The sequence below is a fragment of the Struthio camelus genome, chromosome 3, assembly GCF_040807025.1.
Source record: "Struthio camelus isolate bStrCam1 chromosome 3, bStrCam1.hap1, whole genome shotgun sequence".
In the NCBI taxonomy this organism is placed as follows: Eukaryota; Metazoa; Chordata; class Aves; order Struthioniformes; family Struthionidae; genus Struthio; species Struthio camelus.
Window position 1 is genome coordinate 103,415,119 of NC_090944.1, and position 21,539 is coordinate 103,436,657.

Below are 21,539 nucleotides of genomic sequence, written 5' to 3' on the forward strand. Positions count from 1 at the left end.
CAAGAAATCTACAAAAATGTTCATTCACCCACCACCTGTTTGTCTTTACCTTTTTCATACAGAATCACATTCATGCCATGAGAAATAGGCTTTTTGTAAAGTTCTCAACCAGGCAGGCACTTTACCGAAGATGTTATTTATTTTCATATAAGCTGCTCTGGCATCATCTAGTCTAGCTAAAACTACAGAAATCTACAAATTCATATATAAGGCCCCACACAAGCAAACAGTTAGAGCTGTTGCCTACGTAATACGTATGAAACAAAGGGTTTAAAATATTCCAAATTCTTCCAATGCCTCAGGTCCTTAACTCCCATCACTTTTAGCAGGATTCATATGCATGAGTCTTGCCCACAAGTCTCATACAGAAGAAAAAAACACTCTTCTACATAAAACACATTTACTTCTCTACCTTCTCGTTAGAATAATCACCGATTTCAGACCGTGCATCTTAACTATCTTCAAAACCACATTGTTATTCGAACATGAAGCCAACCACTGTAAAGATGGACAGAAAGCATTTTTACAGCTATTTTCCTAATTTGTATAGGCACGTACCATTACTTAGACCACGGAGAGCAGAAAAAGTGGGAATATGGAAAAGAGATAGTCAGGTAAATACAGTTATATATTATCATCTTAATTGACCGTGATGTGAAAATGGTTTAATCTTTCTTTTTAAAAGCTTAACAGGGCCTTGAAACCTTAACGTATATTTTAAAAACCCACTACATTGAAAAGTGTTTAAAATTGGAAAGCTCCTGTTCAGAAATCTAATCCAAAGCCAAACAAAAGCAATTTTTGTCTCAAATAAATGGATTTGAGGATTCTAACAGGGTCACTATTCAACAGCTATAGCTGCATAGCCTTCCTGACAGAAATATGTTCAACAGTTTCCCTCCATGTAAGTGCATTTAGTGTGCTTCAACATTTCCAAACTCTTAGCCTCTGGGCTGAGACTGCAGGATAATTTTCACTGAGGAAGAAACTAGTCTGATGAAAGGATGATTCTCTTTTAAAGAAAAAAAATACGATTTTAAAGTAAAGCAAGCATGCCAGAGCTGCTCCTCCTGCAAGACATGTTTTGCCATCCTAAAACACATGCCAGCCACCGCTCTCTTTTTAAGCCAAAGAAAATCTTTGTTTCAAATCTCCAGTCCCTCATACGCCTTTCAGAGCTGTAATCAAAATTAAACACTTAAGCAAAGTGATAATTACAGAAGCAATTAAGGTCAAAAGGTCTAGTGCTACACTATATGCCCTCACTCTTTTGTAGAATGCAAAAGATGACGTCCTACAACATTTCAGATGACGTCCTACAACGTTTCAGAACAAGCGTTCTCCTCAGGTAAGGGAGCAGTGCCTGCAGAGCAATCTTTATCAAACTCTTTCACTTATATTTAAGGGGGGAGCAAAAACCCCCAAGACCTTTCCTTTGTTCAAATGCATTTCCTGCCTTCCTTACTGCTATAGACTGTGTTGTGGCAGGCCTATTTATAGTCCAAAGAAAGGAAAAAGCACCACTGGAGGCAGGAAAACTAAGTTGGGAAAGAATAGAAGGAAGTGTGGCTGCCATTTAGCCAAACAATCTAGAACTAATTGAGCTCAGAAGAGCCCCAGCCTCAGTGAAGCCGCTGGGAGTGACCAGAGCACCATCCTGCCCCTCTCCCCAGAGCCCTGCCAGGAGTGTACGGGACACTGCTGGGCAGAAAATAATTTCAGCATCTGAACACCGGGGGGAAAAGGAGAAATCTTGGAAAAACGAGTGTGTTGAAAGTTAGATACCTGTCAAATTAAGGTAAGTGGCTTCTTTCGATGTTTCTGCTTGCTGTATTCTTAATGTCTTTCCAAATGTGGTCAGATTAGTACATGAAAACAGAATGACCTTTGGAGAAGGAACTGTATCTGATTTTTATGATAAAGCAAAGAAATCTAAATTCAATTACAGATTCTTCAGAACTTTCCTTAAGCAACAGGAGTCTCTGCCATATATTCACAAGGTTATTTTGCTGCTTTCCTCACCTGTGTCTTGCTCAGCTTATAATCAGTGATTGAGCACTAACGAAATGTTGATGGAAACTATCCGCCCCAAAGAAAAGTAATGAAGTTAACGCTATGTTACATTAAATATATTGATTGGGGGGGGGGGGGAGGGAGACAGACATATATGCAACATACATTCACACAGGATGTGTTAATTTAATTATATAAACATACAAAAATGGATATAATTTATAACTAACACGTTGTGAGAATTTCATCTTTTAATTTAATCAAGTATACCATGAAGTATTTTTGAAGATAAGAATTTAGCTAACATGAAAGCATAGCAAAGTTTCTATAGTTAAAATTTATTATGGCAAGTAATAATGTGTGTGTGTGTGTGTGCGCACATGTACATGCATAAAAGTATATATATATTTATATGTCTACATAGTGTAGTTTGTTGCATTTTTTACCGCAAAATCATGTAGTCGTGATTTTGAGGTCTAATTTAAACTGACAGCAGAATGAGAGTGGATTTTCTAATCTGTTTTCAGATACTATAGGCAGAGATATAGTGTCATGACATCATCTATAAAAAGCTAAATTTTAAAGACATACCAGTCTACACATCGTATCAACTAACTGAATTACCACCACCAAGACAGACTTCGAATAGGGAAAGAGGAGAAGTTATTTTAAGCTTATGTTTGTTTTCTTCAATTTCAAACAGCTTCTTTGCTCTTCTAACAAAGGAAATGCTGTTATGATTTCAAGGCAAGAGGATAGAAGCTGTGTAACCCTAGATTCAGAATTCATTCCCAAGTGTGTGCAGAAGGATGGGTTTTTCACCTTCTTTGAACCAGCTATGAGAAGTAACTTTGTACCAGCCTCGCTGGTGTTGTTACCTCTACGTGCATGCTATTCAGATTATTCATTTGTTATTCAGATGTTGCTTAGGATTAGTGGTTTATTGTAAAATGTTGCTGGTGAGTAAAAAGGAAGTGTGGTGTGTTGTTATTCTACTGTATCCCCGTAGGATGCTATTATGTTTAGAGTCTGTTATGGTGAAGATAGCAAGGCAGGATGTCTGCAGATCCCCATGTAGGTGAAAAGCTGCGATAGGACAATTGTAAACAGCAGCAGTCAGCTGTAAATCTGATCCTGGGAGGTGCCAGGCAGCAGTTCCAGTGAAACAGATGCTAGTCAATGCTCATGGAACGGATCAGGCTTTCTCTCTGTCTGATTTCAAAGTACCCAATTCTTTACAGTATTTCTCACTTCCAAGAGGTAATTAGGCTGCTCTCCTGAAGTATCAAGTACTTAAAACAAGAGTTGAAGTAGGAGCCTCTACAGATACTTTCAAGAGAAAGCTTTTTAGACTACAGTTTCAGTTACTAGCGTAACTGAAGTTTGCTCTCACTCACATGACTTTCCTGCTCTCAACTTCATTAAGAGATTTACCTACACGAAAGACGGAGCAGAAACCGAAAAATCCGTGATCCGAATTTTAAGGGTCTTTAGTTTAAAAGATGTAACATTGAGTTGTTACACAATATAAGCTTTTGTACAACTTGTAGGATGGAGGGGAGGAAGGGAAGCAAATCTGAGCAGAAACACTCATCCAACCAAAGAAGTATTTCTGCTACTAAACAAATGCAATCATGTCCATGAGATGTCAGTAGCACAGCTACTGCAGTGCAACTGAGCAGTAAACACTAGACCATTCAGAATTATTCTGGTCTGCAACGCTCACCATAAAGTTATTTCAAAGATAGATATCGTTGCACGTGTGCAGCAAAACAGAGATCATTGCCTACATATACAAAGATCGTTTGCAAATCAGCCATTCATAATGTAATTATATGGCAAAAAGTGAGAAAAAAAATGTAGAGAACCAGTTTCACATTTATCTGTGTGAAAGATATTATAGATGGTATTTAGAAATTGCCTAATTAAAACTCTTACTAAATTCATATCCTTAACAAAGGAGAATTAAGAGAACAAATTTAGATGACAGGCACAGATGCGAACACACTGAAGGCAAGAGAGTCTCACACACCACCGAGAACAGAATTTGCCTTCTGAAGATAAGGACAGCCTACTCCACTGCCTACTCACTATTTTCCGTTTCTCACAGTCTCTTGTATGGGGAACGTGACAGAAGTTTGAAGCTACTCCATCCTTTCTTCAATCCCTTCTCCCATTTCAGCTTTTAGGACAAGATCAAAGCAACTCAGAACCAGGGTTAATGTGCCAGCAGTACAGCCTGTGCTGCTCAAAACGTACACTGCTGTTTCCAGAGAAGAAAGATTGGCTTAGAAGTAAACTGGCTTAGAAATAAGTGTTTTCTGTCTGTGCCCCTTTGAGATCTTAGGGCCAATGTTTTCAAGCTTGTCTTTGCAACTGTGAGAGTTAGTAACCCTAGTTTTTAAAAAAACAACAGTCTTATATAGTCATGTAATTGCCAAAGTAGCGGTTTTGAGGCGGGGGGGAGGGGGGGGCGGGGAATACACATATAAAAGGATTTGTTTCAAAACTATAAGAGTTCACAAGGCTTTGTGTTCAAAAGTTCATGAGTTCAAAGCTGGAAAATGCAGTTTTGTCCTGACGATACAAATCATTCCAGAAGGCTTTAGAATAAAATTTACACCCCTCCGCTTTATAAAATCTTACTACACGCTGTGGTCTAACTACTTATGAAGAGATTCTCTGTATATAAACACTTTTGAGCGTGCACAATTACTAACAGAGTTGGGATTATCAAGTTGCCTAGAAAAAATTAAACAGGAGAATTTGATACGCCACAGGGAAGTGGAGGTTCACTTGCTTTTTACCCTGCTGCTATTTCGCCAGGAGATATAAAGAAGCACTCGCCTTGTCAAATACTTCAGTCAACTGTCACTCCTCTGTGGGCAGCCTATGTTTCTGGCTCCCAGAAAAGCTCAGATTGGCTTAAAGAAAAATCATATGACTTAAAAAATAATGCACTTCGGGTGACAAACAAACTATGCCATGCCTCTATGCAAAGCTAGCTCAGGTTTAGTAGGATTTATTACTCCTCATGCAGTTGTTCTAGTATAAGTACCTTAATTTCTCCCTAAGCCCCTACTCCACTCTATCAGACAGAGGCTCTTGCAAGGGAGCTTTGCACTCCAAGTCACAGTTGAGCCCGCTAACGTTACAGAAAAAAATCCGGCAGAGGCTTAGAAGCATCGGTATGTCAGTCTGGATGGAGTCAAAGTAAGATTTCTGAGGACGTACGTACAGTTTATGGTACCATCTCACTCACCAAGCAGAATTGGGGGAGGGGGAACACAAAACCCAGCCAAAACGCATTAAAAAAAAATCAAAGTTCAAAAGACAGCATCAAGATAGTTCTACAAAGCACAGCAGGACAATGCTTACAACAAAAATATCACTGCTGAAAAATTATTTATTTGCTAATATTAAAAAAAAAAAAAAACACCCTATGACTATGTGCTGACTCACATCCTGATTCATGGAAATGTTTATACAGGTGCCTAAATTTAAGCATATGAGTAGTCTGATTGATTTCCAGCAAAATTATTTCAATGGGTTGATAAAATTTAAAGCCAGGTAGAGTCATTAGATCATCTAATCTGACTTCAAGCACGCAGCACAGTAATTTTTACCATTCCTCCTGTATCTAACGCAAACTTTCCTGCTTACAACAAGAATGTATGCATATTTTATGTTCAAGTAACAGTTTAAGGAGAAAATCATGATACTTCATAAGCAGATGGGGACCCAGTCCGGTGAGAATTGTTCAAGTTGACACAAATCCCTCAACTCAAATGGGAGTTACATGGGCACCAGTTATGTACTAGCTTACTGCACAGAGATGAAGGTCCATGTATGGAAGATGGACTGTTTCTCCCTGAGGGATATACCACAAAACCTATTAACTTTACTCTGGATGCTTTCTTACTGACCTGGAGAAGTACTGTTACATAAGCAAGGATGAACAAAAAAGTACTTTACAACTCAGCCTTCACACTAGAGTGGAGCTCTCTTTTTGTCTTAGACTCTCTCATCTCCAACACAGACACGTGCAAATTGTGCTACAAAATAAAGAGGCACTATGAGAAGCAGATGGGATGTTGTAACAGTGGTAGCCAAATCCCAGGACTGAGCAAAAGTGGTATTGTCAAATCTCTTATTATCAGACACCTGAACATACATACGCAGTTTTCAAAGACTTATTGTTTGAACATAAGACAAGAAAAACTGGGAGACATGAGTCCCATGAGACCTCCTTGACAATAATCAGAAACAACGGATTTACGTTAGATGAACACACAACAGCATAACAGTGGTATTGAGGGATGCAACATATGGTCACAACAAAAAAATGATAGGAAGGGGAATAAGACAGACAGCCTTGCGGTATAAGTGCCACCTTATCCACATTTAACATCCTAGTCCTCGAGTTCCAAGGATCCTTTCACGCCAAAGGATCTCCTACAATGCAGCAGGACCGAGGAGCTGGAACACACACACCCCAGGGATACTCTGAAAGTGTAGCTAGGGGAAAGGGTATGGCCCAGAGTCTACTCAGCTAAGAGCCTAAAAAACCTCAAGTTCATATACATTCCATACATTCCATGTATGCAAGAACACCTACAACAAAGCAAAACTCCACTATATTATATAGTATTGTGTAATATATTATTATATTATTACATAATTATGTAATTATGCTTGCTCATAGCAAAATTTAATCAAAGGCATAACAGGACACACTGGCTAACGTATCCCCCAAAAAGTCGGCAGGTTCGGTGCCATGCATGTATCCTCACGTCTTGGGTTAGCACAGAAAAGAAATCTTGGCTTTAAGAAGTATCCTTCTTAAAGCTGGGACAGGTTCCTCCTTAAGGAGGGGGTATGCTGGGGGCAGGAGGAACCTGTCCCAGCTCTCGCCCCAGCAGGGCAAGGTGGCACGCATGCTATCTTATTTTAGACCTCAGCTTTTTTGTAAACTCATTTCAACAATTTACCTTCATTTCTGCAATGGACAGCATCTGTGAAGTGACCTTTCTCAGCCACCTGTTTATCAATGACTTGGCAAATCAGTTTATCCCGTGATCCCCAAAAAGACCGTGTACACCATCACTTCTCCCCAAAGGCCCAGGGATTCAAGCAACTCACTACTCTAACAGAACTATAATGCTAGAGCGTACACCTCCAGGAATATGAAAATGTAAACGGGCTTGCCCCTTGCCAGCATCGCATGGAAGTGATGCCATTTGGTCAGGATAGGCAGAGAAGCGGAAGGTAAACAAGTAAACAGCCAAGACAGTCACAGTGCGATACAAAGCATTGTGGGAGGTCTGTTCTATCAATACAATTTAATGATATGCACAATAACCTGGTTTGCAGTTAATTTAACGCTTTGTCAAGCTAGCAGGTCCGGCACTGTCCCACTAGTTAAGTCATGATAGATTTTAAATTATAAAGATGCAAGTCACTTTAGTTAGAAAAAAAAATAAAGCATACAGATACATCTGTTTAGACTAGCTTAGCATTCTTAGAATCCTCTATACCCCAATATACTTTACTCTTCCAATACACTATCACAAAAGGTTTCGTTGCTATTTTTGATTACTGCTGTACCATAACTATCTTGGGAAGCCAGGGATAAAGATGAATCTTCAGTGATTAACTGGCTCATTAACAAAGGGAAAAGCAAAACTGAGACAGCATTCAAACTCAATTGAACCATAAAGTATTCTTTATAGTTTCAGAAATGGGAAGAGGCAAGGGAGATGGACTAATCCTGCGTTCTTCCAAACCACTTGACCTCCCCCATGGTCATGGCTAGTCTCTGCTTCTTCTCTTAAAAGAAGCAACATTCACACGGCCATCATATAACGCTATGGTTTTATACTGTAACACAGCCTATACTGAATTCTGGATGCAGCACGTCATTCAATTATATTAAGAGTAAGAAGGTGAATAACTGTCTTAAGTAATAATAAAAAGAAAAAACAAGATAAGAAACCAGGATAGTGTCTTATACCATTAAGAGACGTGAAACTGGAACATTAGCCACAGAGAAAGTCCCAGATTCAATCAAGTGTAATAGATCTAGCGGAGTTATGCATACAGAGACTTTGGCCCCTAGGCGCTCTGGCATACAAGAATATTAAGTGTTGTTACTATAATAAGCACACTTCCTTACAACTAACGAGCATGGGAGCAAAAGCCTCTTTCTCATCTTTGCGCTGGCTGCTTCAGAGAATATATGGAAGGCACAGATGGATCCAAATTCACTCTTCCCACAGTAAGCTTGGGGGAAACAAGGACCTCGAGATGTTTTCATGCAATGCAGCAGGACTCAGACAGGTTGCTGGGTGAACATAGCTTGACTGGTAACATGCAATATGTTGGGCTTAGCAGAGACCCTGCCTGCTAATTTGACCAGGCTAGACACTTGCTCCAGGCCTCATTGTACAGTGTAAGCACATGTTTAAACTGCTACTGATTACAGGGGAGCCAACCATTATTTTTTAACTTTTTGACAAAAATTGTTTACAAAATTGTTCAGGTTCTTTCTAGGGAGAAGGAAGGAAACGGGATTGTTTTCCGTTCTTTTCTGGGTCTGTTACTTGTCTCTGTCCTTTCCACTCTCGTACAGTCACTGTTAACGGACTACGCCCACCTGCAAGCTGGGATGCCCGATCCATCTCCGGGTATTGCTTCAGTGTAATACTCAGGTACGCAGTATCAGCTCATGCAGCGCTCACTGAGGAGGCTGATTTGCCAAACCAAGCACCACGGTGACATTAGTGCTGGCAACATACACCTCAAAATTAACAAGAGAAAACAAAACATTTTTCATTTCTCATGCATAATGGAAATGCTCGTATATGCCTTGTACTTTAGCCATGGAAAAACTCTCTGAGATGGATAATACAGGGAGTCACAAAAAACTAGTTACAATCCTATGTGATGCTCAATTCGAGCAAGGGATGGAGGCGAAGAGAGAATAAGAGGCCCCTTCATGTAAACATTATGCATGATTGATGATGAATTTCAAACATATTGCATCGGGAAAACTTTTGGAAACAGCTGACCAGTAGGAACACAGAAACACCATTTCCAAGTACTCATTCAGATTAGCGTTGTATTAAACGTCATGTCTGCTTAGGAGAAGTGCTCAGCTTCAGTATGTCCCACATTCCTCAAGAAGGAGGATGAAGTCAGACAAGTTTTAGTTCTGTGGCTGTCATGAAAGAGACTAGGTGCCAGAAAGGTTATGCACAGCCATGCCCTAACTCTCCTGTGTAGACCTAGATAAGCCATAAATTTCCTCTACCTTAGTTTCCTCATTTACAAGATGGGAACGAATGCCAAGGGCATTGCAAGAACATCAAATGCAGCAGTATCATTTATGTTGCAGATGTTCAACAGAATATGCACTGCAAAATCTGCAATGGGCCACCGGTGCATACCAGTGTAGGTACTGCTCACATATGTACCTAATTCAAACTGTCCAACATAAAAACACAGTCCAACAAACGCTGGCTTCAAACTTGCTTATGCCAGTCTTTGCTCATTTTCTGCAAGTATTCTAGCAACTATACTTACTGACAAAAATATATTACAAGTATAATGCAGAATTTTTGTGGGCAGTAAATTTTTCAATAGCTATCCTACTGCTAATCTGATCCTGGAGTTTCATTTTAATTGTATTCCTAGCTGCAATATAAAGAAAATGTCTGTAATTCATACCTTTAATTCTTTCATTGTAAAATAACACACATAATCTATATTCAGAATTCAAGCGGCCTATTTCAAAATATCTTACTTCAGCAATTCACATTGTGGCTCAGCGAATTAAGCGTACAGCTTAGTAAGGAAGTAAGTTTACACCAATGAGGGGAATAGGTAAAATTGCAGTGACTGAGAAAAGTAACACACACACAATCGCTAAGCAGAGAAGTGAAAATTATTCAGAGCCGATATTTAACAAAAGTCATGGAACAACGTTCTCTCTGGTGTAGATTTTGAGTGAAAAGCGTACTCAGAGGTGACTGATAAAAGCAAAAGCTGAAAGCAGTTAAACTTACAACGGGAGAGACCAGTAATATACAAAAATCCCAGAAAGCTAGATGCTTTCTGTAAAACAGAAAAACAAACACATTAAAAATCAGAAGGTCACTGACTTGAAAACTTCTTGTGCAACTAACCCTCCACTTCACATCTGAGAAAGGCCGCGATAAAGAGCGCTTCAAAAAAAGCACCGATGTCATAACTCGTTTGGATCAACTGCATAAACAATCACACTGAAGCTTTCTAAATGGTAAAGGAACCACTCAGAGTTACCTTTGCTGTAGAGAAGACAACAAAAACTAAGAGTCACAGAATATTCAACATTGCAGCAATGCCTCACCCCTCACCCCTGTCAGCAGGTTGTGAGAAGCCTGCAACACAAGTTGCTTCTAAATGCTCAAGTCTGTTTAAAATCTTGAACTTCACAACAATCTAGGTAGCAATGGAAACAGTATCCCTTATGACAGAGTTGCATTTGTGTTTAGTGATGCTACTGTAATTAGAACAAGAAGTGTAGGAACACACAGTCTTCAAGTTCTGCTTCTGAAACCAGCACATTCCACTTGTGGAATACAGCTGCTCAAATTAGCTGGCCATAAGGCAGTGAAGGACTTCTGTTTTGTTTTGTTTTTTAAACAATCAGGAGCACACTATTTTTGCAACAGAAGAGGTACTTACCACCTGCCCTGACGGCATGGCATTTATCCCTGAGCAAAAGCAACGCCACTACTCTTTAGTATTCACAGTGTGGAACACCTTACGTTAATCTGTCCAGCTCTGTGCTAACTACTTCAAGGATTACAAAAGAAATTTTCTCTTCATTTGTTTTTAAAAGAAGAGTACAATCCAAATTCCATTTCAATAACTGAGGATGTCAGAAATACATTTGCATTTAACTCTTGGTTGCTTTGGACCAACTTCATGAACTCCTGCTGCTTTCATAAAGATGAAAGAGCACTGAATGAGAACCATCATGGATGAACTCACAAGCCGCATGCAAACTCATCATCAAAAAAATAAGAACCTGCTAAATGAGAAGAGCTTGCTGAAAGGACTTTGAAACTGGAAACCTAAATGCCTGGTGCTGCATACTGTCGGCCACTTGCTGGCCCTTTTCAAGGCATATACGGAACTCCCCATCCCAGTCTAACCAGACACCACGATCTACCATCGAGAGAGATTTTGATGTAATTCCATGTTTGAAGACAACACACTAGCTCAAAGGCAAATTCTCTGGCTCGTCCACACATTACCTGATGTGAAGTAATGAAATAATACAGAGGGTCTTTATATGACCTAAAAGCTCACTTTCCAACGCAGCCTCCTCACTGCAACAACAGCCAACTAGTGCTCAATTTACACTGCAGGCTTTGGACCAGGTGTTTCTACTTACAAACATGTCCTGCAACAGGACAGATAGGAAAACAAGAATTGTGACCTCTCTCTGCGGAAAAAAAACTAAGAAAAATAAACTGAACGGTAAAAGCATCTTAGTTTAATAATAACAGCCAATTTCTTAATTAAAAGTTCTTACATATGTTGATATAAGGAAGGAGATATAAGTTCCCAGCTTCCCTGCGAATTTGGCGGGGGGAGGAGGAGGAGAGCTATTTTTAGGGGTTTGTTTTTTGTTTAAGGGGGTTTTCGGTTTTATTATTTCTCCAGTGAAATTCAGCATACATTAAAAGAAAAAAAGAAATCATCCAGCTATTCATTGTCACCTCCTTTTTAAATCCGAGGATCAAAGGTATAGAACAATCAAGACTATCCACTGTTTTGTGTGCTAAATTCATAATCCCTAAAATCCAATTTCTCCCTATACTTCAACAAAGAAAATACTACATGAGCTAAGTCACAATTACCATTAATTTGCAGCTGTGAGTACACAGCATTTCCGCACCCTGGAACATCAAGAGGAAAGCTGGACATCAAGAGGAAAGAAGAAGAAAGGCACAGGGGAGGACACAAGTAATGTACATGAGTGCAAAAACTGGCTTAAGTGGTTTGCTCATCTTGTTTCCATCACTCCTACACAATCCACCCTTACCCTCAAACTTCTTTCTTCCACCTCCCATCTCTACCTCCTGGATCCTACCTCTTTACTCTTGTATATCCACGCTTCACAGTTTTCTCTCCTATCCACCTCTTCTAGCATCTTTACGCCTCCACTGCAGCTCCTTCCAACTCCTGTAACCCCTTCTCTATAGTCCCCCCTATTCCAGGCATACTGATTCTGCTTTTTCCTCTATGCAGCCCAAGTGCTTAGGAAAATCCTAAGAGCCCAGCAGAGACCTCCTGCTCACCAAGGCATATGAAAGTGGTGCGAGGACAGCTGGGAGGCAGGGTAGGAGCCCCAGTGAAGCATGGCGCGAGGAGCTCTGTGAGCATGCACCACGGGCAGGGCAGCTCAATCCCCAGAGAATTCAGAGCCACAGCAGCAAACAACCAAATCTCTACTGCGCAAGTGAAAACACTAGGCAAAAACTTACAAGCGGGCTGAATTTTTACTAGGCCAACAACAAATCCCACAGACCCTGCCATCATGCAACTGATCTGTCAAATGTCAGGTCTGTACTACAAAGTCTAGAAGCATTATTGTTTTTCAATGTCACACTTGCAGGAAACGTTTAACACTGCAAAACAAAACATTTTTCCATGATTTCTGAGCATGACATTTTTTAGCTTAAGTCATCATAAGCTCCCAATTTTAGGCAGGTATAGAGCAGACAGAATTTCAGCTTAAATCGCTATATTCTCATGCACTTAAAAGCAACCAAAATCTTTTTTTTTTTTTTTTTTTTCCAATAGAAAGCAAGCAGCAACCTCAGCTCTAGGTTTCACCTAGAACCACTCAGGTTCCACTCATAGGCTCCGCCTATAACAAGCAGTTGCTGATACAAAGAAAGGACTTGTTTCAAGGACCAGAGTTAAGGATGAACTAATTTTATGATATCGTACCTTCTCAGCTCTTGACTTCTCAGCCGTAATACGACTACTGGAGGTACCCTTCGGTGTCAAAGGGGAGCCGCATGCTGCATTCGCAGTACTGCTGTGCCCCCTAGAGCCCTAAGTAGTACCCTGAACAACTAAGAACTCCCTTAGCTTGCTAGGTACATAACACAGCCTATAGATGTTTCAGACTGGTTTAATGTACTGTAAAGCCAAGAGCCCTAGATAAAGTATTTTCAGTGAAATTTACTTTCCATTATGTCCTTCGGAGGCCCTTCAGCTGGCAGCTTAGTGTAAAAGCTGTCGGACTATTTATAGCAGACATTTTAATCGCACTTAGGTATTTATAAAACATCCTGTCTAGTGAAGGCTTCCATGGTCTGCTTTCATTCACTTCTGCTGATAATGAAGGGTATATAATATCTGAGGCATTGAGGTGGATCAGCAAACCAGGCACTGTTTGTTAGATACGGATTCCACATATTCTAAAAGACTGCAGCCAAGCTATATTGCAAACATTTAAGAAACAGAGGTAATGATGCAGACTTTCAGTAGCATAACCTTGAGGGTCCATTTATGTCCACTGAGAACCTTACCTCTTGTTACACAATCTCCAGAGGAATACATTAATAGAAAAAGACATTTTTACGCAATCCACAAAACATACCTCCGTAATTGCCAGCAACTCACAAAATAATGCTGTACTCCAAAATTTTAGCACAGTGTCAAAGCACTGATGCTGAGTTAGGCTCTTTATCAGGGCTTAATTTATTAATGGATGCACATACAATTAATTGAACGACACAAACACGACAGAGTCAAACATGTCTAAAAAGATAAGAGAAACAACAGTTAAAAACAAGCCGTAAAACGTTCGGTAAGGAGAGGCTTTGGATGTGTTTATTCAGCGTCAGTAAAAGCAAATGACTTCCTCACCGCAAACTGAATCAAAAGGAAAGGGTAACTTTTCCATTATTTAATTCTTTGTGACTTCTTTAAAAGGTATCCATACTATTTGTTTAGCATTAAATTGTGAACATTACATGCCCCTACTCTTATGACTATTCTGCACTAACGGCACTTAATTTTTTTGTTCTGTTACTGTTCAATATTTCTTGGGGTTCATTTGTTTATTTTTGTTTGAGGCATCAGTGTCCACAGAGAAAAATATACCCTTTGCAGTCAAGTCTTGAGTTGTATTCTCAACTTAAAGAAAAGCTAATGTATTGTTGTGTAACAAACAGCAAAGTTCTTACCATACAGAGATGTTATCTGATAGACTCAGTACAACATTTTATTCACTGTTTCTGTATTTGATACCTTATCCTTTTCCAGTTGGTAAAGTTTTTTCACAAAAGGAAAGAACGGGGGGGGGGGGGGGGGGAAAAGAAGAAAACTTAAACATAAATTTTTGGGGAGTTTTATTTTCAGGAATCACACCCAAATTATTTCTCTGTTCTGTTTCGCGATGACTTAAATTTGACCATCCAGCATGAGCTGCTGAGAAGCTTTTTCCCATACAAACCACAATCAGAGTTTATGGCAATTTCAACTTAACCACACAAAATCATTTATTTCTCTACTCATTTCAGAAAGTACAAAGGCTCCTTTTCTTTTCAGGGAGTATATCTCAAGTTGTTGACAGAATATTGCCATTCAGTCACTATTACCAAATTACTTCCCTATGTGGAGCATGACTACCAAATAAAAATAGTCAGCTATGCAGAGAGTGATGACTCTGAGTCGGGTACTACCCCTCACTACCAGCAGTATTTAATCAGTGATAAACACCAAAGGGTCTTGATAAAAGGCTGTCACTGATATTGCATAATCAAAACGCGTACAAAGTAATCCTAACGTAGTTGTGGACAAGGTAAATTATTGTGGAACACATTTCTAACTTTTTTAAAAATATCAGTAAAGATCAAGTCCTTTTGTAATGAAGTTTGCAAAGAAATTTGGGAACCTTTCTTTTTAATGCCACATGTAAAGTTCTGTTGCCCTTGACCTCCAATGAAAATGTGGTTTAGGGGAAGTGAAATAGCATTTATCAAAGATAACTCATTTGGTCAATGGGCCATGCCCTGAAGCACGGCGAGTGCCTTCTCCCTTCTCTCAGGCAGGCCTGATTTTCACACCTGTGGCTGGGAGCAGCCATCCCTGGGCTGGCTCGGCAGCAGCCTCCAGCTCAGTTCTGCAGCGGCAGCTCAAAGTCTCTCTTTGAAATTATCATCCCATCAGTGTCCTAAACTGAAACCAACTCTCTTCCTGTGGCTTTATGTCTCATTTTAAATCGGCAGCTTTTATTTTCTCCTTTACCTGTCTTTTACGCCCTCCTCAGCAGCTCACAAGGCCCAGCAGCACAAAGTCCCACGCAGGCGGGTGTCCTCCTCTCTTTATAGGCCAAATGAGAGTTTTCAGGGAGCTCTGGGGCAGACTCCGCATCGCAGCCCTGCCAAGACAAGCGACTTGCTGACACATTGCCAAGCCCTATCCCACACTGGGATAAAACATGGCCGGCACACCTGCAGCAAGCGCTTGCTGTTTACCTAGCCATTAACCCACTTTCCCAGAAGCATTCCTCCTCGCGCAGCATTTACTGCCTAGAAACGCCAAACCGAGGCTTAGCATCATGTAACGGTTAAGCGTTTTGAGCACGAATCCACATCCCTAAGGCGAAAACTTCGCCGAGCCCCGTACCACCTGGGGACAGCGGTGGAGCAGACGGCCCCGGCACCCGCGCCCGGCCGCCTACCTCGGGCGGCCCTTGCCGTGCGGCGCCTCCGTCGCCCTCGGCCCTGCCCCCCGAGGGCGGAGGGGCACTGCCGGGCGGATCGCAGGTGGCGGCGGCGAAATGGCCGCAGCCGCCGCGGTGAGGCGGCCGCGGCGGGACGGGCTGCACCGGGCACCTCGGGCCGCTGGGGGCTGCTGTGGGGCCGGGGCCGCCCCTGCGCCCTCCGGCTCCCCCCAGCGCCTGGCGGGCGGCGGCGCGGCCGCGGCACCGGCGGGCGCCCCCCAACCCCGGGCGGCACCGCGGGCCGGGGCGGGGGGTCTCCGAGGGGGGCGGCTCCCGCCGGCCGCCCTGGGGGTCCGCTGTGTTTCGGCCCCGCGAAACGGCCGGCCGCAAAGGGAAAGTCTTTTGAGGAGCGTCACTGCTGAGGGGTCGCGGTGTGCGCTGCCAGGGCGCCAACGGCCCTAACGGTCGTAACGGCTGGCGGGCAGCGCCCCGGCTCTGCCCCCGCGCGGGGCAGGCGGAGGGCAGGGACGTGCGCTGCCAGGGCGCCAGCGGCCCTAACGGCCCTAACGGCTGGCGGGGAGCGCCTGGCTCGGCCGCGGGGCAGGCAGAGGGGAGGGTGCCACAGCGGGGACGTCCTTTGGGTGACGACCGGGAAGGCGTCTTTCTAGCCATGCACGAAAGAGACTTTGAACTAATGCTTCATACTGGTTTATATGTTGTTGTCTTACGTTACCAGGGTGTGGGCCGAAGGCAAACAGGAACAAAGAAGACACCTAGCCGTGACGTGCTGCCAGGGCAAGGTTAGGGTTTTGGGGGGCAGGCAGCAGAGGGGAGGGCTGGATGAGGCTTGTGCCGGGGCGCCGCTCCGTGTATGCTCAGGGAAAGTCTTCATGTCCTCAGAAACTGGACTGGGTCCTCTTGAACGTGCCGCATGTCCCCACATCTGGCTGGCTTCCAAGGGTCAGTGATAGTTGGGGAGGTTTTTTCCCCCGAAAGCGTTTCAAGGAGGCCCAGCAGTTTCACAGTGGTAGCAAGAAAACGAGAGCCCCACAGAGGCATGGATAATTAGCAAGAGGGCTTCCTTCTTGCCTCAGGCTGTACTGGCAGCGCTGATGGCTGCATGGTTTCATAACCAGGTGCAGGTTTATGTAATATGAATGGTTGGATAAGGTCAAAGGAAGCAACCTGAATTACCGTTTTCTTGCTATAGCCACCATCTTTTGTGATTTGCAGGCACTCACTGATTTCTGGCGAAAGTGCCAGCTAGATAGGATATCATTTAATAATTTTAACAACAAGCGGTTATCTGGCTCCAAGCAGTTCCTTTAGCTTGTTCACGTCTCAGCTGAATTACTTAAGAGTGCAGGTTGGCTTTTAAAAGAGTACCCTATAATGCACTTTATAATCCAGTGAGACTATGCCATCTTGCACTGTGCTTGCAATACAATAAAATATTATCCACTATTGCTACAGCCTTCCCTGAGGTACAGCAATTGCCTGTGTGTGCTTAAGTCGTTTTGGCTTAAAGTAAACGGCCATTGGAGTTTCAGCATAGTATATGCTATGTATGTATGGGATGGGAAGTAAGCATTTCAGAAAAGCGGGGTTTGCATCTCACCCTCAAAATCCCATTGACTGTATATCTTGGTCTTTAAACACCTAAATATCTTTAAAAATATGACCAAGCTAAAAAGAATTAGGGACGAAGTCTCCGCTGAATTTCAATGGGGTATGGCTGCGTAGCTCCCTGGCAAATTCCTTCAGAATGTGTTAAATGCTCTACTTCAGTGTTTCTCCTTCATTTGTTCTACGTCTGGGAACATGGGGATAAGGATGCTTTTGTTTTCCATTTTGTTCTCTCTGTTTAGACTGATAGTCCCCACCCCAAAAGAACTATCGCTGTGTGCCTAGACAACGTCTGGCACAATGGGGCCTCATATCGGTGCTGTAAAAATGCTAGATACCAGAAAATTATGTGTCTCCAGTATTAGCAAGGCACCCATTACTCTCCTGTCCAAACACAAAAGACAGTGATGTTTCCCCTTAAGTCCAACTAATCCCCAACAGTAGGATTGTTCACGTTCTGCATGATCTGTGGAGTAGCCTGGTCTTAGAGACACTGTAAGCGCCACGGTGTTATAAATCATCCTGCTCCTGACGTTAAGACTAAATTTAAACACAGCAAATTGTGGAGTTAGAAACAAAACTGAAGTAATCAACAGGGATGTGTTTAACTTTCCATTTGTGCTGCCCCTACTGTTGATTAAGGCTTATCTACTGTTTGGTGTTTGTCATTTAAAAAAAAAAAAAAAAAGAGTAAGTTATGGAACACATAGCGCCACGTTCCAGTCAAATGCTTTAGCAAAGGCTGCTGTTATGAAAAGGATTTTCTAACAAGGGGAATAATGATCTTCAGATTCTGACCTCCTGGCACAGCAGCGAGATTTATCAGGAGGGGCATGTGACTAGTTAAGACACACAGCCCCAGCTTGAAGGAAACAGCTGCTCATTTCATGCTTCTAGCACTTGGCAGCTGGACAAGGAAGGGTGATGTTTGTGTTGAATACCTCTGCAGAACCAAGTACAGTAAGTGATTTTCCTTGTTTTTATTTTTTTTTTCTAGACTGCCACTGCTTTCCTATTTTCATCTTAGACCTCTTGTAAAAACACTTACGGGTGAGGCATATTTTTGTCACCTCATTGATAAACAGTCATTCATGCTCAGAATGCCTGTATTTTTCTGACCTGTTATTAACGAGAGCATTGTTCTCGCTGTTGCAGGAACCAGACAGGTACCGTGTTTTGTCCTAATGCTAGCTAGAGGGGGGAAATGGTGTTTGTTTACTCGGATGCTGGTGTGGAGAGTTTGTTTACAGTAAATGTATTTTCCTTTCTCTGTAGTGCTCAAGTAGAGCTAGTTCATGGGTAATGATGCAAGTTGAGAAAAGAGCAATTATGATATTTGGCTTAAAAGTACTGCGGTAAGGGACTGACAAAGGTGTATACCTTTGCATCAAAATAGTGTGATCAGTCTGAAGAGAGTTGCTTGTGACTGGTTACTGGTCTGGGATGAATGAAGAGATTTTGGGGTAAGAAAAGGGTAGCAACAGAAATAAAGAGCAGTGAAGATGCGCTGAGTAAGATGTAATCAATTCTGGATAGTAATGCAGAAATAGATTGTGAAAATAAAAAAATCCTCCACAGAAACAAGGAGTGAGTCTTCTAAATATCTCTAGGTTTTTAATTCAGTTCATTTTTGTATACTTGCATTTTTGAAGTTTTTGCTTCATGAATGATTGATTTTCCCGTCCGATAATTTTTGACTCTTCTGGTCTGAAATTTTGCTTAAAAACACAAGAATTAGAGTACCGGATAGCTATGTATAAAGGAGCTTTTAATGAATTATTTATGTAGAGATGAACTGATTTTTTGCAACAAGACTTAGGAATTGGAACAAATGAACGGGTAATAGAGCCTGACATGCCGTGAGACTGAAAGGTGCCAGGTGCTTTGGGAAAGGTTTAAGGGAGCAGGGATAGAGAGCAGTGGGATCCTGTTGAGGAAGGCATCTATCAAGTTAAAAGGCCTGAATTTCAGAATGGGATCGAGAGTAAATCCTGGGAGGTTTAGTGAATCACGCGATCCTTCCTTTAAAGATGGGCAGAATAATCCTAATTCAAAGATTTCTCATATAGAAACGTTATCTATTTCTTCCTGAGGACTTCTTTTTTTCTTTTTAAACCACGGTTTATGGCTTTGCCAGTTAACTGGAAATTTTATGGGAAAATATCGATCAGTTTCTATTGTTCACCAAAACAGAAGTCTGCCTGGCTTCCTGCCTGTTCTTGTGTTGAGGGTAGGCTGCCTCTGCACCAAGAACTCGAGTACGCTCCGGCTGTGGTTTTACCACAGCCCTCCGGCAGCCAGTGGCGTGGGAGACCATGAATGCGGCAGGCCTACGGGGCCCCGAGGTGAGCTCCTGGCATTGCCTTCAGGAGCTCCTAAGCCCTGGAGCACTGGCTGTAACGGGGCCTCTCAGGCCCATCTGAGTCTTCATCCGGGGGCAAGGAGAATAACGGGGCTGCCCTCACTTTCTTATTCAGACCCCGGAGGAATTCTCTTTTTCTTCAGAATTTCTGAAGAGTGTAAATTCTTCACTTTGATTAACACTAATCCACTGGGCACTTGTTTCCAAACATTATATTTGTAATGAATGTTCTCTGTTAAGCAAGCTGCCAGGCCAAGTTGCAACTTGGTCTGATGAAGGACCATGCTTTGATCTCAGTTAAACCCCAAATCCACCAGAAAATGGATAGAAGCTCAGACCATTCCTGCTGCATCTTCTTCTTCCCTAGCTCTAGCACAACCACTGTGCCAGGGCTGGTGCAGAAGATGGATGTAAAGTCACATGGTTCTACATGTGACTTGGTCTACATGCTCATGGTTCTACATTACTATCCTGCTGTAGACATATCCTGTGGAACTGATTTTATTCTCAGGCCTCCCTGGGAAGTGAGCATAGTATTTATAAAAGAGAAGTAGAGATGATTCCATAGTAAAAATTACATAATTGCACTACTGAGCTCACCTTCAGGTAGCAGAAGACATGTCTAGAAGCACCCTGCCAAAGCAGTTGCCGAACTGTCTTGGCAAAGCATGATAAGAGGAGCTCAGTCGTGTTCTTCTATCCTATTGATTACTGAGGTCATTTACAATAAAGTAGAAAAAACCATCCCTTGGATTCACAAAATTGAAGTTGAACAACACTGCTCTATCTACAACTTCCAGCCATCATTACTGTATCTTTTCCTAAATAAAAGTCAAGATTAATGACTAGACACTTAAATCCTTTGTCCACAAAACAAAGAAAACTTGAGCAACAGCATTACAAGATTCTCAAGGCTGTGATTATTTCAGTCATTACCTCCAGCCAATCTTGTTAGAGATCGTTGCTGTTAAATGCAGACAGTGTACTTTGAGAAATGAGAGTTGCAGTCTTCAGACTCTGCTCACTTTGTGGCTTTTCTGATGAATTTTGACTGCAACACCTGTTATTGCAGTACCAGTCATGGGATACCATTGGGGCACACAGGGATTTTACAGCTGAACAGAAGATGCAACCTCTGTATCACCATTCTTTTGTAACTCAATATCCTTACCTTGTGGAAATTCATGTGCTCAGCTTTTTGAATATATCTCCTATTATGTTCGTGTAAGACAAGGCAGTTCTGCATAGACATGAAGTACACAAATTGAATTTCTTCATGGTTTGTCCTGAGAAATGCTCAGCCCTTACAATTCCCATTAACGTAGATACATATCCAGATAGCTGAATACCTAACAGAAATCGTTCGTCCTTAAACTTTTTGTTGATTACATAGCAGAGGATATTTGTTAACAGCATGAACGTTTCTATCCCTCTGCAGAAGTTCGGTGCATGCTTGTATCACCGGAGGGTTTGTTTTGAAGCGTTCCTGTTAAATCTTTTCCTTTTACTCTAAGGAAATGATCAGGGCAGCCATACAGTTCTCTGAATGGGCATGTTACTGCTCTGTAAGAAAACATCTAGCTGAAGAGTAACCACAGTTTTGCCAGTTCCTCTCTGTAATTGAAAATGGCACTATACGCAGGAGCCACTCCCAGGATGTTCCTGAGTAAAGAGAGGAAACTACTTTTAAAAATACCAAAGGGGTACTTGTATGGTTTTTATTTTTCTCTAAGCTGTCTGCCTCTAGCTACAGAATATATGTACAGGTTCTCTAAACAACTTACGCAGAGTTAGTTTTCGGTC

General features: G+C 41.9%; 1 protein-coding gene and 1 long non-coding RNA gene across 14 annotated transcripts in view; one reads left to right on the forward strand and one right to left on the reverse strand.

Annotated features, from left to right (window-relative positions):
* The window catches only part of LOC104151683 (uncharacterized), a 72,307-nt gene extending 56,353 nt beyond the window's left edge, over nt 1-15,954 (reverse strand). For 2 of the 4 annotated variants that reach the window (XR_011140336.1, XR_011140335.1), the window contains exons 1-2: nt 15,767-15,906; nt 15,331-15,463 (exon numbers count right to left, since the gene is read on the reverse strand). This is a non-coding gene — a long non-coding RNA (uncharacterized lncRNA). Of the gene's footprint in view, nt 1-15,330; nt 15,464-15,560 lie in introns of all 4 variants that reach the window. The other 2 variants (XR_011140334.1, XR_011140337.1) reach the window with 2 other exon arrangements.
* RASGRP3 (RAS guanyl releasing protein 3) overlaps nt 1,641-21,539 on the forward strand; it is a 71,228-nt gene continuing 51,329 nt past the window's right edge. For 6 of the 10 annotated variants that reach the window (XM_068939420.1, XM_068939421.1, XM_068939425.1 and 3 more), the window contains exon 1: nt 18,170-18,334. The gene's annotated coding sequence lies outside the window, so the exon portion shown is untranslated. Of the gene's footprint in view, nt 1,799-18,167; nt 18,335-18,521; nt 18,541-21,539 lie in introns of those variants that run through there. The other 4 variants (XM_068939429.1, XM_068939430.1, XM_068939422.1 and 1 more) reach the window with 3 other exon arrangements.